The 15985-nt window shown below is 43.9% G+C and overlaps 1 protein-coding gene and 1 pseudogene across 6 annotated transcripts in view; one reads left to right on the forward strand and one right to left on the reverse strand.

Moving 5' to 3' along the window:
* Positions 1–15985, reverse strand: part of Stk35 (serine/threonine kinase 35) — a 176830-nt gene that overhangs the window by 37211 nt on the left and 123634 nt on the right. The window contains exon 7 of one of the 6 annotated variants that reach the window (XR_010047539.1): positions 9805–10586. The exons of the other annotated variants lie outside the window; for them this stretch is intronic. The gene's annotated coding sequence lies outside the window, so the exon portion shown is untranslated. Of the gene's footprint in view, positions 1–9804; positions 10587–15985 lie in introns of those variants that run through there. 6 annotated transcript variants of the gene reach the window in all.
* LOC100719071 (nucleolar protein 12-like) lies at positions 1987–5827 on the forward strand (annotated as a pseudogene).

A 15985-nucleotide genomic window follows, 5' to 3' on the forward strand; every position in this document is an offset into this window, starting at 1 on the left:
GATCTGAGGGACAAGTTTAGCCTTTTGTTTTGGGATCTGACCCATAGTGGACGGTATCTGTCTCCACAGTCACAAGACATCTGGTTTTTATCTTGGGTAGGTGTACAGCTTTAAGTCTAAAGGAGACAAAGGCAAAGAATCAATTAAGTATGCAGGAGTCAAATAATACAATCAACACAGTATTTATGATTATAGCTTTAGCAATGGCTCCCCATAAGGAGGATAAGGTGCAGGGAATTTTAGAAGCTGACCTCATTCATTTCTCATACACACATTGAGGTTTTACAATTGTATAAGTTATACATTGTAACTTATAAATAACTTATAACTTATACATAAATTTTTGTTTAAAAATTATTTGACTGGTGACCTCATGTTGGATGACTTAAATCTCCTGGTTAGAGCACAAAAAAAAGGGCAGACATCTAGATCTTAAAAAAAATACTTGTCGTCATAAGCAATCTTAATTCTATATTTAAAGGAATAAATATACCGTCAGATCAGCAACAATAAATTATTAGTCATATGAACTTTAGTTGAGGTGTCTCCCATAAGACTATGCAAATTATTGGGGCCTCCAACTAATGAACAAGAGCTGGTTAAAGTTACAAGGTGGCCACTCTCTTGTTTAGCAATTGGAGTCCTGCCCAATGTCTGCTCACCCCAAGGAATTTTGTTTAACCGATTTTAGCATCATTTTGACCAGTTGGCAACCTAGGTGAAAACATGTTTTTTAATTCTAAACCCAAATAAACCTTGATTAAATGATCTGAAAATGTAAAAGAGGAGGAAAAATTGTTGAGCTCAAATAAAACGAAACAGCTGTTTATAGAGCAGGCAAGTGGACAGACAATAGATATATAGACTGACAATCATCTTATAAAATTAAAGTTCACTCAAATATATTTGGCCAATTTGAACTATAATAAATAGACTAGTGTGAACCTTTTGGTAGGTCAATTAATAGAGATCTCTTGAAATAAGAATACCAGAAAAGGAACCTAATTTATGGCTAATCTGAGATAGCTCAGAAAGGAAAAAAGGAATGTAAACATTAGCTAATGTCTTGGGAATGGGGCCAGCCTGTTCCTGAAGCAGGAGCAGAGACTGAGGCTGAGAAGGCTGTTGCCACCAAGTGGTCAACTGTCTAGTAGGCATGTGTGGGCAATTACCTGATGATTGGCTATAAAACAGTCAACATATTACAAGGAAACGCAGGCTGTTGGTGGGTCACCATGTGACCAGCAGCAGCCTAGCTGCTGCTGATCACACGAGGGGCCACAAGGGGGCGGCCATGGACCCTGAGACCTGTTGCAAGATGGCAGTGCTCTGCCATGTAGTGGAGGGCCACAAGATGGTGGCTGTCCTCCACACCAGCTGCAGCAACATGGCTGCTGGCAACCAGATGGCCTGACCGAAGGCTGGAATGCCTGAGACCACATATGGTGAGCCGTAAAGACAGGAGCTGTATCATCTAAAGGAGTCCGGTGGGCAGGGAGGGAGAGATCCTGGAGAAGCAGAGTGAGCCAGAAGTATTTGGGCCATCATAGAAGACAGTGAGAGAACACGTCCTTAAAGTGAAAAAGGCCTAAAGATGAAGTTTTCTGCCAACATGCTGCTACTGTGACAAAAGCATAAATAAAAGGTCAGCTTTTTGGTTTTTATAGCTGAGTCTTGTGAGTCCTTCTGGCAAATTAAAACCTGGAGTGGACTTGGGCATCTCTGACACATCTTTCTATGGGGTGGAGGTGAGGCATTGCATTGCAGGGCCTCTTGGTAGTCATCATCTACCCCACCTCTCATTCTCTTACAGTTCCAAATAAAGATATCACTTTTAAATGTTTAAGAAAAGCCTGGAGCCTCTCATAAAAATCAGATGTTGCAAGAGAGGTGCAAGCCTGCGGCTGCATTGGCTGTGTCCGACTGGCTCTGCAGTGTGCCCCAACCTGAGCAGCTCCCTCCTTGGCATGAACAATATGCATTGCGATGACCGCGCAGCCCGTAAGTGCCAAATAATTCTGATGGTCTATGACTGCAATTGTTCCATGTTGGAATGGTTTGGGGTGATCCTGAGACAAATCCCAAACAAGAGAACAAAGACTGCCAGTCATAAGCCTGCTAAAGGAAGCACAAAGCGAGTCCTTCAGTCCTGGCCATATTCCAGAGTAGCCCCAATTAAATAGGGCGATGAGTGAAGAGTGATGCACGCAGGACTTTTGATCTTCGTTATCCTCGAGCTGTCCAGTTTGGGCATCTGCTTGCTCTCTCAGCCAGGCCCTCGCTCCAGGGGTCTCAGTCATAAAGGAGCGGCAGGGAGGGGCTGCTGGGACAGGCAATGGTTTCTTTTTGAGAATTGGGGAAGGGCAGAAGGGAGTTGGTGGCCTTTTTATTCTCTATATTTCAGGAGTTTTTGTTCTGTTTTTTGCCACCCACTTCATAAGATGTTATCATGAGGTTGTGTAGAGAATAGAGCCTGGCAAACCCTCAATTGTCAGTTCTCACCACCCAAGGGACTGAGCTTTTTCCTACAGCTTTTACACTGGCCACCCTGTTTTTTTTGATTCTTCCCAGGACACTCCTCAGTCCTCCCAGGAAAACCTAGTATCACAGTTTTAAAAGCAACCACCCTACTAGATACAAAAGGGACAAGTTATGGGATTGCGGAGGGAACAGCAGGTAAGCTGCTCACACCCAGCTTCAGTCCTGCACAGATGTAAGTAAGTTATTGTTTTCCTACAGATACAGAAACCACCTAAATCTCTGTAATACTCCGTCCTCTCTTTTTTAAGAGAATCTTTTATAGATACAATTTTCTGAGTTTAGACTTGTCTAGAATCTGGGTCTTTCTCCTGGTAGTTTTCTAAGAAATCTCTAATTTCTTCTTAGTGTCACCCAAATTCTATTTCAGTTCAACCTAAAATAGTCTCTCTGTGTGCCATGACTTTGCAAAACATCTCTAGTTCTGGGTGGTTAAGATCCAGAAAGCCTTGGCTTCAAATGCACCTGTAAACCAAAAAAATCATAAATGAGATTAAAATAAAAGCGAAGAGTGAAAGGCTCTTGCCCTAGTGTAAATTATTGTACAGTTAAGGCGGTGGTCTAACATGACAGAAGGCCAAATCGAGAATGCTTACCACCTCCTGCTTCTTCTTCAGCCCTAATTGCAACTCCCCTTCCTGTTTGCATGCACAGAGAATTCCAGTCGGTTCCTCATACGTCATCAATATCTGCCCCATGAGCCACTTCAGATCAGGTCATATAACCCTCTGCCTCTCTGCATCTGGTCGAAGGAGACAGCCCAGCTGCCTTGGGTTATGCGCTCTCGTCCACGTCCTCAACTCAATAAACCTGTTCGTTTTGTACTTTTTGCTTCTCTGTTGCACCAGAATACTCTAATAAATAGCATTTCTATTTGGGTACAGAACAGATTTACAAACCAGGAAACATAGGTTCAGTCTGAAACTGGAGCAGTTTTCCATCAGAGAAAGACTGGGCTCTAGAGGAAACGCGTGAGTAGCTGGGGAAGTGAACTAACTGATTTTGAACCAATTTCCATGGGGCCTGACAGTTACACCAGCTGTTCTGAGTGAGTTGAGATTGGTGCTGAGGACCCATTCACAAATAAAGTATGCATGATGGGTTTCTAGGGAGACTGCCAGGGATTTATCAGTAAGTAATAAGTCTTTTGAGACAGCCAGCAAAGAGCGTAAGTCCGAGGATTGGAAACTGTCACAACCTGCTGTCTTATAAACACATTCTTTCCAAACAGCATTCGTTATGTGCAAGTTAAAGATTGTCTCAGCCTGTGTGTCACCTATGGCCTGTTAAGCACCGTCCCTGAGACTCACAGAGAACCTTGCTCTCTCCCTGGACCAAACTGTAGTATCTTACCTTTTATTCCCACAGGATTTTGGACAGGTCATATAATCTCTCTGAGATTCATTTTCCTCACTGGTAAAATAGGACAGATAGAAGGAGGAAACCTAATTATTCATGTACTACACTGGCCACTTATATCCATCACATGACAAGTGAGGAATAAAAGGTGGCCTCTTGGATTACATGACTTGCCTTCCATTACTGAGGCTTTTGGGATCTGTTCTCCTTAATCTTTGAAGTTCAGGTTTTGGAGAGTCACACTGAAAAAAAGTACTGACTTTTTCCTTCCTCTTCTGTTTTATCTTTCATTAATGCAGTACTTATTTCCTCTTTTTTTTCCTTCTGACAAGTTCTTGCTATGGCGTTGGAGCTGGCCTTGAACTCACTTTGTAGCCCAGGCTGGTCTCTAACTCACAAAGATCCTCCTGCCTCAGCCTCCAGAGAACTGGGATTACAGGTGTGTGCCATCACACCTGGCTTTTATTTTCTTCTTTTCTTATCTTCTCATGAATTATCTCCTAAGACATCTGAGAACTGGGATTACAGGTGTGTGCCATCACACCTGGCTTTTATTTTCTTCTTATCTCCTCATGAATTATCTTCTAAGACATCTGAGTCCTGCAGGCACTGTTGGCCTTGGCTTAGTAAACCGATTCTAATTATACTCTCTGCTTCCTCCTTACCCACCCTTTCTTAGCATTTCCTCTATACATACTCATGGAGGAACCTGCAGTCCACAGGCCACACATTTATGTCTGATAAGACACATTAGAGTTTTCTTCACATGAGTCACTAGCAGTTATGGTTAATGAAGGAATCCAGGAAAAAGTTTATTTCCTGATTTAGTTCCAAGTTTATAATATCTGTGAGAAGGGCATACAGCCAACTGACCATGAACCACGTACTTTTTGGGCACTTCTTTCCTTCTGAAGTTTTTTCTGTTCAACTTTCACCCCTTCCGCTGGAATAACGATGATCATATGACACTGTCTAGTTGTATGAAACTCCTGTCACAAACCTAACTCCAAGGCTCTTAGACATTAGGGAGCCTTGCTACCAGGGGCTGAAACAAGAAGAAAAAACGAGATGGTGAAGACCGGCGGCTCCGCTGGCTCCAGGTTACATGAAGAGAAGTGGCAGGAGGACCTGGCCAGAAGATAGAGCAGGGAAGGCTGCCACTGAGGAGATCAAGCCGCACTTAAGGAAGAGCACAAGCAGCTCCGGGAGGAGTGCCACCAGGAACACACGAAGGTGCTAGCGGACAGACAGGAGGCGCTGGAGGGAGCACATGAGCTGGACCAGCTGGTGCCAGCCAAGACTGAGTCAGTGCAGTAGACCACCCCAACCACACGGTCACTGTGACCACCATCAGCGATCTGGACCCCTCAGGCACCCACCCGCTTGGATTGCCTAAGCATGGGGCTGAGCCCCAAGGAGGAGGCAACATCTGTGGAGAAGCCAACCAAGGCCTTAGCCAGGAAGTCCAAAGACCCCCTGCTGTCTCAGCGGACCTCCAACCTCACAGCATCACTGCACATGCACAGCCACAAAAAGAGGAAGAGGAAACGTTCCGGGCAGGCCCAGGACTCCACCAAGAAGCCCACCCCCACCAGCAAGAGCCAGCCCCGCCAACTGCAGGGAGTGAGCCCCAAGGCCCAGGACTGTCACAGCATGGCTGTCCCTGTAACCGAAGCACCTGAGGTGATGACCCCATGGCCCGAACCTGGGAAGCCAGGACCTCTTGATCCCAGACTGTTGGCCATCCACCCTCAGGGCCACCAGGGTGAACCCCACAGGGAGCCGGTAGAGCCAGCTCAGCATCTCCCCTATCCCCTGCCAGGCACACATCGCATATGCACACATGTGGTTTGTCCTGGCCTTGACAGGAAGCCTCTGGGCTGAGGGTCCATCCTCCGTGGTCCCCAGCAGTTTCCCTGAGGGCACAGTGAGTATGGGACTCAGCCTGCTGCTCTGAAAAGCCAACACCTAGCCGCACCCCTCTTTGACTCTCCAATGTCACTTAGGGACATTGGGGCTGTCATTATTGCTTATTAAATCTCATCCACCCCTCCAAAAAATATCTAACTCCAAGGTAAGGCAATGGAGGGCTAGGAGTGCCGGCACTGTGGGAGGTGGGCGCCGTCCAGTCTCACCTCAGCCTCTGGTGTCATCTCCCTAACCCTGAGCAGAGGTCAAGGAAGTGGCAGGGACAAAAGGACCCAGCCCTGAGACTGGGCTCAGAGGTGTGTGTTCTGTGCTTGCCGTGCCCAGTGTTGGCTTTCCAGAGCAGCAGGGGGACGAAAGATTGAAAGTTTGAGGCCTGGGCAATTTGGAGAGATCCCACCCGCACCCCACAGTAAATAAATAAGGCTGGTGGTATAGCTCAGGATCAGGGTTCAATACTCAGTACCAACAAACAAAAACCCTAAAAAAGAACACTGAATTGTTTGTACACTTTAATTGCATGAATTGCTGGCATGCGAATTTTATATTTAAAAATAGAAGCAGCACAGGATCTTGATAATACAAGCTAAAGGTCAAGGGGGCTCAGAGGCACAAGCGCCTGCCTGACAAGTGTGAGGTTGTGAGTTTGATCCTTGGTACCAAAAAAAAAAAAAAAAAAAAAAGGTTAAAAGTTAAAGATCAAAAGATAGTTTGAATAAGTACAAATTCCTAGGTGAAATCTATCATCATTGTGACACAAGGCTGTGATATATGCTAAGAAAATCCAATCCTATAACAGAGATAAAGTGGATCATCCAGGGTGGGTGTGGTAGTGTGTGCCTATATTCTCCACGAATTTGAGGCCAGCCTGTGCTACATAGTGAGCTCAAGATCAGCCTGCACTACACTGCAAGACCCTATCTCAAAAAACAAACAACAAAAAAGTAGATCATCTAAAAAGATACTACCGTGCTTAAACTGCCTGAAAGTATTCTATAAACCAATCCAGATTTGAACTCAGGGCCAAATGGCAATGAAACCAAGTGAGGATATTATTGTCATATCTTGTGTGCCCCACACCCTGGGAACAGCCATAGGTCATTCCAGTCCCCGTCTAGGATTTATTATATCTGATTTAGCACTTTACTCACACCATGGTAATGAAGACCAGCTTATCCCTCTGTCTCAAATGTTCTCTTACCATGACTGAACAATCACAGTAGAAGACAGTGTTGCTATAGTCAGTAACAACCAACGGACAGACTGTAATAAAAAGCCCACTGACAATGGCAACAAGTGTACCAAATGTGTAAGGCCTGTATGGAGGAACCATAAATTTTAATGATGAACAGAAAAGAGAAGACCCAAATAAATGGATGCTATTCCATGTTTGAGGATGGGGAATTCAGTAGTCTCCAAATTATTCTATTGGTTTAATATGATTCCAAGGAAAATCTCAGGACAAGCATGTGTTTGTGAGTGTGCATATGTGGGTACATGGGTGCCTGTGAGTGCCTGTGTACACAGAAGCACATCTTCAGGGTTGGGAACACAACTTGGACAAGAGGATTCCCAAATTTTCTTACATGAGACTATAGTCAAGGATTTTGCAAAGAACAAGCACAGTGAGGTGGGATGAAGGAACATTTTCTACAGAACAGAGTTCAGGAATAGATTCTTGAATTTATAAAGAATTTGCATATAGTGTTGGGACACTGGCCTGCTGTTGGGGAGGCCCTAGAAGCTTCTTCGTGGCATAGAAAGATTGTATGAGATACATGCAAGAATTCAAACACCAAGACATCTCAGGACAAACACCAAGGTCAACTCTAGGTCATGTGATAGTTACAGAATAAATCATCATGTAAGGCTGAGCTGGAAACTATTGTACTGATCCACACTGGGTTAAAACCTCAAGCAGAGGAGAATAATGCTGTTTGGGCTGGCAAATTTCTGCAACCTTCTGTGTGACTTCAAGGGACAAATGAGCCATCTTGAACGTAACAACTTGCCACTGAGGCTTCCTTTGCTTGAGGAATGGCCTACTATAACTAGCTAAATGCTGAGTGTCTAATATTGGCTGACTCAGAACCTTGCAGGGGTGTGCCTCCATGACTCTCCACTTGGAAAAGTGCGAAAGTATCTCCCACACTCTGTTAGCAAAAAGAAATTCCAAATAAATGAATCTGCTAATGCAACAAGCAGCTATGTGGAATCTCATTTATTTAAATATTCATAAAAAGTATATCAAAATATATAACAGATATATATGTAATATTCATTACAGTAATATTTCTCTTGGCCAAGAGATTAGAAAATGGTCATTCTGCTAGTAGTTGATACAGGTCCAGAATTTATTATCTGAGTCTGGCTCTGCTTGATGCTCTTTATAGAGTTCCTCATGTGATCTTCTTAATAATCCTATGAGATGTAGGAAGTTCAGTTATTTGCAGTTTAGAGACAGGAAAACAACAGCACGGAGAGAATACATTGATATCTAAAGTTACATAGCTGGGTTTGAATTCTATGTCTAACTCCAAAGCTCTTAATTGGTATTCTTTTCTGCCTCAATCCAAAGGTCCATCATTCATTCATTCATTCATTCATTCATAAAGTATTCATTGAGCACTATCAAGTTCTGGCCTGTGCTAAGCATTGGCGACACAATGAACAAAAGTAGACATAGGGCCCAATTGCATTTACAATCTAATGGGGGAAGTGGGGTAAAAAATGCAGAACTATAAGCCATGACGAAGGCAAGGAAGAAAGAATTCATCGTGCTTTTCTATGACGCCATTTAACCGGTCCCACAATGAAATCCAGTGATAGAGGAAGGCTTCCTCAAGGAAATAACATCAGACCTGAGATTAAGGGGGAGTGGGATGAGACAAGGTATGTGTGTGTGGGTGTGGGTGTGATATATTAGGAAAGGGAAAAGCTTATGGAATGATTCTGTGTTAGAATGGAATGTGGTATAGTCACTTTGGTGGATTAACTAATGGTCAACTTGTTATTTATTTATTTATTTTTTGTACCCAGAATCAAACTCAGGATCTCATACTTGCCAGATAGGCACTGTGCCACTAAGCTAAATCCCCAGCTCTTACTAATAATGGTCAACTTGTAACACCCAGTGAACTGAATCAGAGTGGTTCTGAGTGCGGAGGCCCACCTGAGGAATGCTGCCAACAGCATAAAAGGAGAACTGGAGGGGAAGATGGTGAGCTGTTGATTCTCCTGGAGAAGCTTGTCACACTGGCTTTCCTATTCTCACCATTGGAGGAGTTCAGGTCCTCACTGTTGCTGAAGATGACTGTGATTCTTTCTGGGGGAGCTCTGATCCTAAGTGTTGCTTCCTGGCTCCAGTGCACTTCCCTCAGCCTGCTGGCAGAATTTCTAGCTTCCACCACTGGCCTTCCCAGTGCAAATCCTTAATATCAGCTTGCATGAAACAGTGTCATGGGCTCTAGGCCTCCAGCTGGACTCCTGGAGGACATTGCTAGGGGCTCTAGGTCTTCAGATAAACTCATGCAGGATGTTACCATGGGATCTGGGCCCTCAACTGCATTTTTTGGGTCTCTAGGATGTGGACAGATCTTCTACACTCTTGCATGTGACTCTCTGGGTGATTATTATGGAATAATAAATTATGTGTCCTTTATTAAGTCTATTCCCTGTAAAATCTGACTACAACAGTCACTTATGCCAGTTACTATTTTTTATTTTTACTTTAAAGAGAGTAAAACCAAGCAAAATAAAACAATAAAACCAATAGAAACAAAACAGTGCAAGTGACACGGGACTTCAAAGCAATACGAAATCAACAATGTTACCATAATGCCTCTTGTTGTCTTCAAAATAGCTGCCCTCACCTTCAGACATAGTAAAAATCAAACAAAACAGAACACAATAGAACAAATAAAAACAAGACAAGGAGTGCAATAAAGGACTTAAAAACAAAATAATAGTAAATCCAAGATATATTATGGCAACTGTAATATATTTTATTATCTTTGAAATAGCTGCCCATGTCATTGGATATAATAAAATCAAACAAGGCAAAACAGAGTAAAACCAACTTCCCCCCAAATGAAAATGATACAGGACTTCAAAATCAGATAACAGGAAATTAACAATGACTACCACCTTCAGAAGGAGATTCCCCTTGCATTATTATCCTCTGAATAGATAATCAGACTATTGGTTTTAGAACAGCAAAGTCAGTGAAGCACTAAACACTACAAGCATTTGTTGTATTTTACCTCTTTAGCTATCCTCTTAGCCTGTGTTTCTCCAGATCAGCTGGTTGCTTACAGGGGGGTGGGGATTAGATCTTTTTGTCTCCCAGCACCTGCAGAAGCTAGGATCTGGTCCTCCCCACAGCAGCCCCGGTATGGTTTGACTTGCAGGGAGGGCTTGCTTCTTGACTTCTCTTCTCCTGCAGTCCACCTATGCCAGTTAGTATAAACACAGTTTTAGGACCCTGGTTTCCAAGAAACCTGCATTTACTATCCATTTTCCAGCCTTCTACCAATGGGATCCTAGAGCTTGGGAAAGTGGAGGATTAAGGCAGTTTGGGCCACATCAGAAATACCTCTAGGGAATGGGAGGAGAGGAGGACCACACACCTTGCAGGGCTGGGCTGAGCTTACTGTGCATTTTTGATGCAAATAGCACCTTTGGTAACACATCTGCAGGATGGAATGACTCTAGTGTGAAAGGAAAGCCACCCATAATGACCAGCTCTTCAAACATGCTTCCTTCTAGAAAGGAAAGACAAAGGTAGAAGGGTATAAGCAATGACCAGAGGCAGAACTCAGTTCCAAAGGTATACCCTAGGGCCGCTGCTCACAGAGTCAGGTATGAGGCCATCTCGTGTCTGGTACCCCCACCCTCCCACCCCACCCAGTGCAGCAGGAAAGCAAGGTTCTCAGACTCACTTCCCCACTCAGGCCTGAGGACTCCCTGAGGAGCAGACCCAGGTAGCAGGCTGCAGGCATTCCAGAGAAATACTGTATGTGTATATCTCAGAGAGCCTGAAACCGTTTTTGGAATAAGAAGCAGCACAAATAAACAAACACAACGTAACACTTAGGAAAAGCAAGGCATATACATATAAAAAGATCAAATTCTACATAAAATACATTATGAACATAACCATATAAAACAAATCAGCCAAAACACTATACATAGTAAAAGGACTGGAGAAAAATATGTAAATTATGTTTGCTCTCAAGTGTGGAATTATATAGGATTTTCCTTTACTTTTTATAGTCCTCAAAGTTCTAAAATAAATGTGGACTACATTTGTGATGGCAAGATAATAAACTTTACTTAAATCCACTCATTCATTAATTCAGTTGCTAATACTAAGCAGCTATTATACCAGGTACACTTCTAGGCCCCAGGGATTCAATAGTGAGTGTGTTTAGCATCTGAAGAATTTGTGAGGAGCACGTGACTGAGGAAGAGGGAAGGAAGAGACTGGAGACAGTAAGATCATGTAGGCCCTTGAGCACAAAAATTTGGCATGTTATTCTACATAGGATGAAATAGAACACTAAAGCAAGGCCTAAATGCCTTGGAGGGGAGACAGCCAGACAGGACCCAATCACATGGCTCCCATGCTGCGCCAGGACTGGAGTGGCAGCCAAGGACTCAGGCTGGGTGCACTGGGCAGGGGCAGCAAAATGCAAATGGACCCAAAGACAGCAGGATTCTCACAGAGGGACCTGCCACAGCCTGCCTAGCCCTTCTTCCCCTTCCCCTCCCCTCCTTCCCTTTCTTCCTTCCTCTATTTCTTTTCTCTTTTTTTCTTTCTTTCTTCCTTCTTTTTTTTTGGGGGGGGGGGATTCTAGGGTTTGCACATTAAGTGCCATCCCACAGAACTATATACCGCCAGCCCTTTTTATTTGATTTCCATCTTAAGACAGAGTCTCACTAAATCTGCCTGCCTCAGCCTTCTCACTAGCTGGTTATTATAGGTGTATATCAACACGCCTGGCATCACAGCCTTTTCTTTAACAAAATCCAAACCAAAATTGACCTTTCAAAGTACATATTTTAAAGGAAGGGAGCTCTGTGTTGATAACAGACAATGACAACAACCCTGTTATCTGAGATAAGAATGCAAAAATAATAGCAGGAAGTTGTCAAAGTGTTATCAGATATGTCCATATTTGCTTCCATAAGAACTTAGAGTATATCAAATAATCTTAAGAAATATTCACACAGGAAAGAAAATGAAATCCCACTCAGTGAGCTGCCTGGAACTTTCAATTTCTCCTCCTTCTTCCCCTCTTTCTCATTCTTTTTTCTCCTCGTCCTCTTCCCTCTTCCTCTCCATCTCGCTCTCCGTTTTCTTCTTCCTTTTCCTCCGATTCGCTTCTCCTCACAGGGGGGTGTCAAGCAGGAGCTCCTAGGCATCAAGTTCAGACCTTGGATTGAATGCGGCACAATCATTGGCTTGTGCGTTCTCCAATGATGCCTGGGGCCTGGTTCCTCAAGTCATTGTAAGAGCGTGATTTCAAAGTGCTTCAGGGACACCAGGTCAGGTGCGAATGTCACTCAACACACAATTATGGCATAAGGGGCAAGGTAAGAAGGGAAGCAAGGAGGTGAGAGGGGTTTACAAAAATAGCTGAAGGGTTCTTGTTTCATGTCATCCCAACAAACAGAAGGGAACATGCGCTCAACATTACAGACTCCCAGCCTAGTAACAGCGGCTCAGGCCAGCCGACCCCTTCCCCAGATCTAACACCAGTCCCCTCTACACCACCCAGTGGGCCTGGCAACACCAGCAGGGCATAGTTTGGGAGTCCTGCTGGAAAAAATCTGGCAGAAGAAGTGCGCCTTCCCTGCTGGGCCTGAACTTCCATTCTTCCCTCCTGCAGTGTCCTGCAGCAGTGGTGGCACTGCCTGAGCCATACAAGCAGCCGCTGTAGGCTGAGTCTGATTGGCTGTTTGGTCAGAACCCAGAAGCCAGCTTATAGGAATCCACACAGTAAAGCCCAGGCTTATTGGGTTTCAGTTGGGAAACCATGTCATCCCCCAGAGCCCCAAACTACCCCACCCAGGTATGGGAGCAGCTATGGGTCACAGACAAAAGGGATTCTACCACTACATGTACCTGGATTAAGATGCCTCTTTACCCTTACAGGCCTAAGACTCTGACCCTGACAGAGAGATGAGAAAACCCTGACCTGAGAAAACCCTTCCGCCACCTTAGAGGCCCATGGGAAAATCAAGAACCAAGAAAGTCACAAATTGAGCATGAAAGATCAGTCAACTGCTCCAACCAAGATGAATTAGATGCTGGAATTAAAGGACAAGGATTTTGAGGCAGTTGTCATAAAATTTTTTTCTACAAAGAAAGAAAACATAGAAAAATCTTAGTGAAAAGTAGAGGTGACAAAAAAAGAACCAGTGAAAATTACAGAATTAAAAATATAATGACCAAAATAAAAATCTCTCTGGGTAGTCTTCAATATTAGAGAAATGACAGGATATAATCACTGAACTTGAGGACAGATCCACAGAACTCAGCCAATGTGAGTAACAGAAACATTAAAAAAGATGAGCAGAGCCTCTGGGGTTGTAGAAAAATAACAAAAGGCTACATTTACATCATTGGAGTCACAGCAAAGAGAAAGAGGGGCTAAAAAGGGTATTCAAATAGGTAAGGGCTGAGCATTTCTCAAGTTTGGCAAAGGCAAAAAGTTACAGAGTTTCGTTTTTTTTTTTTTGGTCTTTTTTGAGACAGGGTCTTGCTATGCAGTTCAGGCTGGCCTTGAGCTCAGTTTGTAGCTCAGGCTGGTCTCGAACTTGCAAGGAACCTCCCACTTCAGCCTCCTGAGTGCTGGGATTACAGGCGTGAGCCACCACACCCGGCTCAAAATTACAGAGTTAAAGAGGCTGAGCTAACCTCAGAGGATGTGACAGTGGATTTGTCAATCTGATTTGTTTCAGATCCACCTAGGGGATTAGTAAAGCACACTTTCCTGTCTATCGGGGTGGGTAACAGAAGTGTGACCTTGGTACTATGTCTGGTTTATGGCCCCTTCCCCTTGGCACCGTCCCCCTGCTCTGCTTTCTGGCCAGTAGGAACTGAGCAGCTCGGCTCCACCATACCTTATACCATGCTGCTTCTGCTTTGGAGCCAGCTGACTTGGACTGACTCTTTTGAAACTAGGAGCCTAATTATACCTCTCCTTTAAACTGTGAGTGCTGGGCATAATATCACAGTAATAAGAAAGCTGACTAACATGGAAAATTGGTACCAGAAAGTGGTATCTTTTTTGTGACTATACCTGACCATGTGGTTCAGAATTCTTTGAATATGATTTGGAAAAATTTGAAGATGCAGTTATAGAAGTTCTAGAATGCTATAAGCTGCGTTTCATTGGCTGTTTTGGTCAGAACCCAGAAGACTAGCTTATAGGAATCTAGACAGTAAAGCCCAGGCTTATTGGGTTTCAGTTGGGAAAAAGAACCCTGTTGGGAATTAGATTCAAGGCCATGCGTATTACATTGTGGGGGAGGGGAAAGTCTACATTGCAGCCATGTCCTGAGACTTTGCAGGAGACTGAGTTTAAAGATGATAGCGATGAGGCCTGTGTTTTTTCAGGGACATTTGAGTGATGATGGACTGAGGAAGTTTCAAGACAGTTCAGCATTCAGACACAAGATAGATACTGCTGGCTGCTTTTAGCTAGACTTACAGTGAGGATTAGAAGCAAAAAGCAGAGCAGAAATATTTCAGGAACAAATTTTGACCCCAAAAGGACCAGATGTCAAGTTGAGGCCAGTGAATGTGTGGTTGCTGAAGACCTTAGTGCCATTACAGAGACATCAAATACTTTGAACTGAGACAAGAAGAAACATGACCTGAGGTAGCTCAGGAAATGGCAGGACTCCACCTTTCACAGGTTTAGTGTTACAAAAATGTAAACCTTTTGTTTGAGTAGACAACCCCTGTGTATTCTGCTCAAAATGCAACCTAGAGAACTGGTTGCCTGGGATTCATTTCACTATGCTCAGCCATTCTAGGCAGTCAGAGACTGTTACAGCCATGGTCCAAGGGGGCCTGACTACGGCTTCAGGTGGCAATGGACCGTGAGGTCTTCTGTGTGATGCTGGTTGTTCAGGCATGCAGAACACAGAAGGTCATGGAGATGTTAAAGAAAGGCCTAGGAAGCCAAGCGATGCACTTCTGAGAGGGGGATGCATGAAGCCATAGTGCAGTGGAGATTTCAGAATATCAGAGGTGTCAGCAATGTGAAATGTCTGCAAAGGAAAGTGACAGGCAGTGAGTACAGTTAGCCAAGAGATAGGCCACGTGGGCTGTAACCACCAAGGTGCAGTGTGGGGCTACCGAAGCTCTTTGGAGTTCACATCCCTCCACCATGAGCCGTGGGTGCCACACTCGGAGCTACAGAACTGATTATTTGTCCTGGTAGGTTTTAGTCTTGCTTGATCCAGTTCTGTTCTTCCTTTCTGTTTCTTCTTTTTGGGATGGGGATGTTTGCCCTGTGTCATTGTATACGAGGTTAGGTAACTTGCCTTTTGAATGATACAAAGATTCACAGTTAAGAATTTGCCTTGACTCTTGAGAGACTTTGACTTGGACCTTTGAGCAATGCTGAGACTGTTGAGATTTTAGGGGAAGGGATTAGTAAATTTTTGGTTATACATAGGATAATAAAATGGCTATTTATTTGGAGAATAAGTATGGTGTGAGGAGAAATGTTTTGGTATCAAGTTGACAAGGGGTAGACTCTGACAAATAGGTTTATTGATTTGCTTCAGAGTCACCTAGAGGATTAGTAAAGCACAGTTCTAGTTGTGGCTAGGTGAGTCATGAAGGTGTGACTTTAGGGTCTATTTAAACTGGCCATGGGGCGCTATAATCCCAGCATTTGGGAGGCTGATGCAGGAGGACTGTTTGAGTTTGAGGCTAGCCTGGGCTACATAGTGACTTCAAAGCTAGTCTGGACCACATAGCAAAACTGTGTGTGTAAGAAACCAAGAAAAAAAAAAAAAATGAAAACATGCTGGGCGTGGTGGCACACATCTGTAATCCAAACTCTTGGAAGGCTGAGGCAGGAGATTAGTGTGAGTTTAAGGCCAGCCTGACCTACATAGCAAGTTCAAGGCCATCCTG

Source organism: Cavia porcellus, unplaced genomic scaffold (assembly GCF_034190915.1).
Source record: "Cavia porcellus strain 051 isolate PalLab524CR breed Dunkin Hartley unplaced genomic scaffold, mCavPor4.1 scaffold_5, whole genome shotgun sequence".
Classification (NCBI taxonomy): domain Eukaryota; kingdom Metazoa; phylum Chordata; class Mammalia; order Rodentia; family Caviidae; genus Cavia; species Cavia porcellus.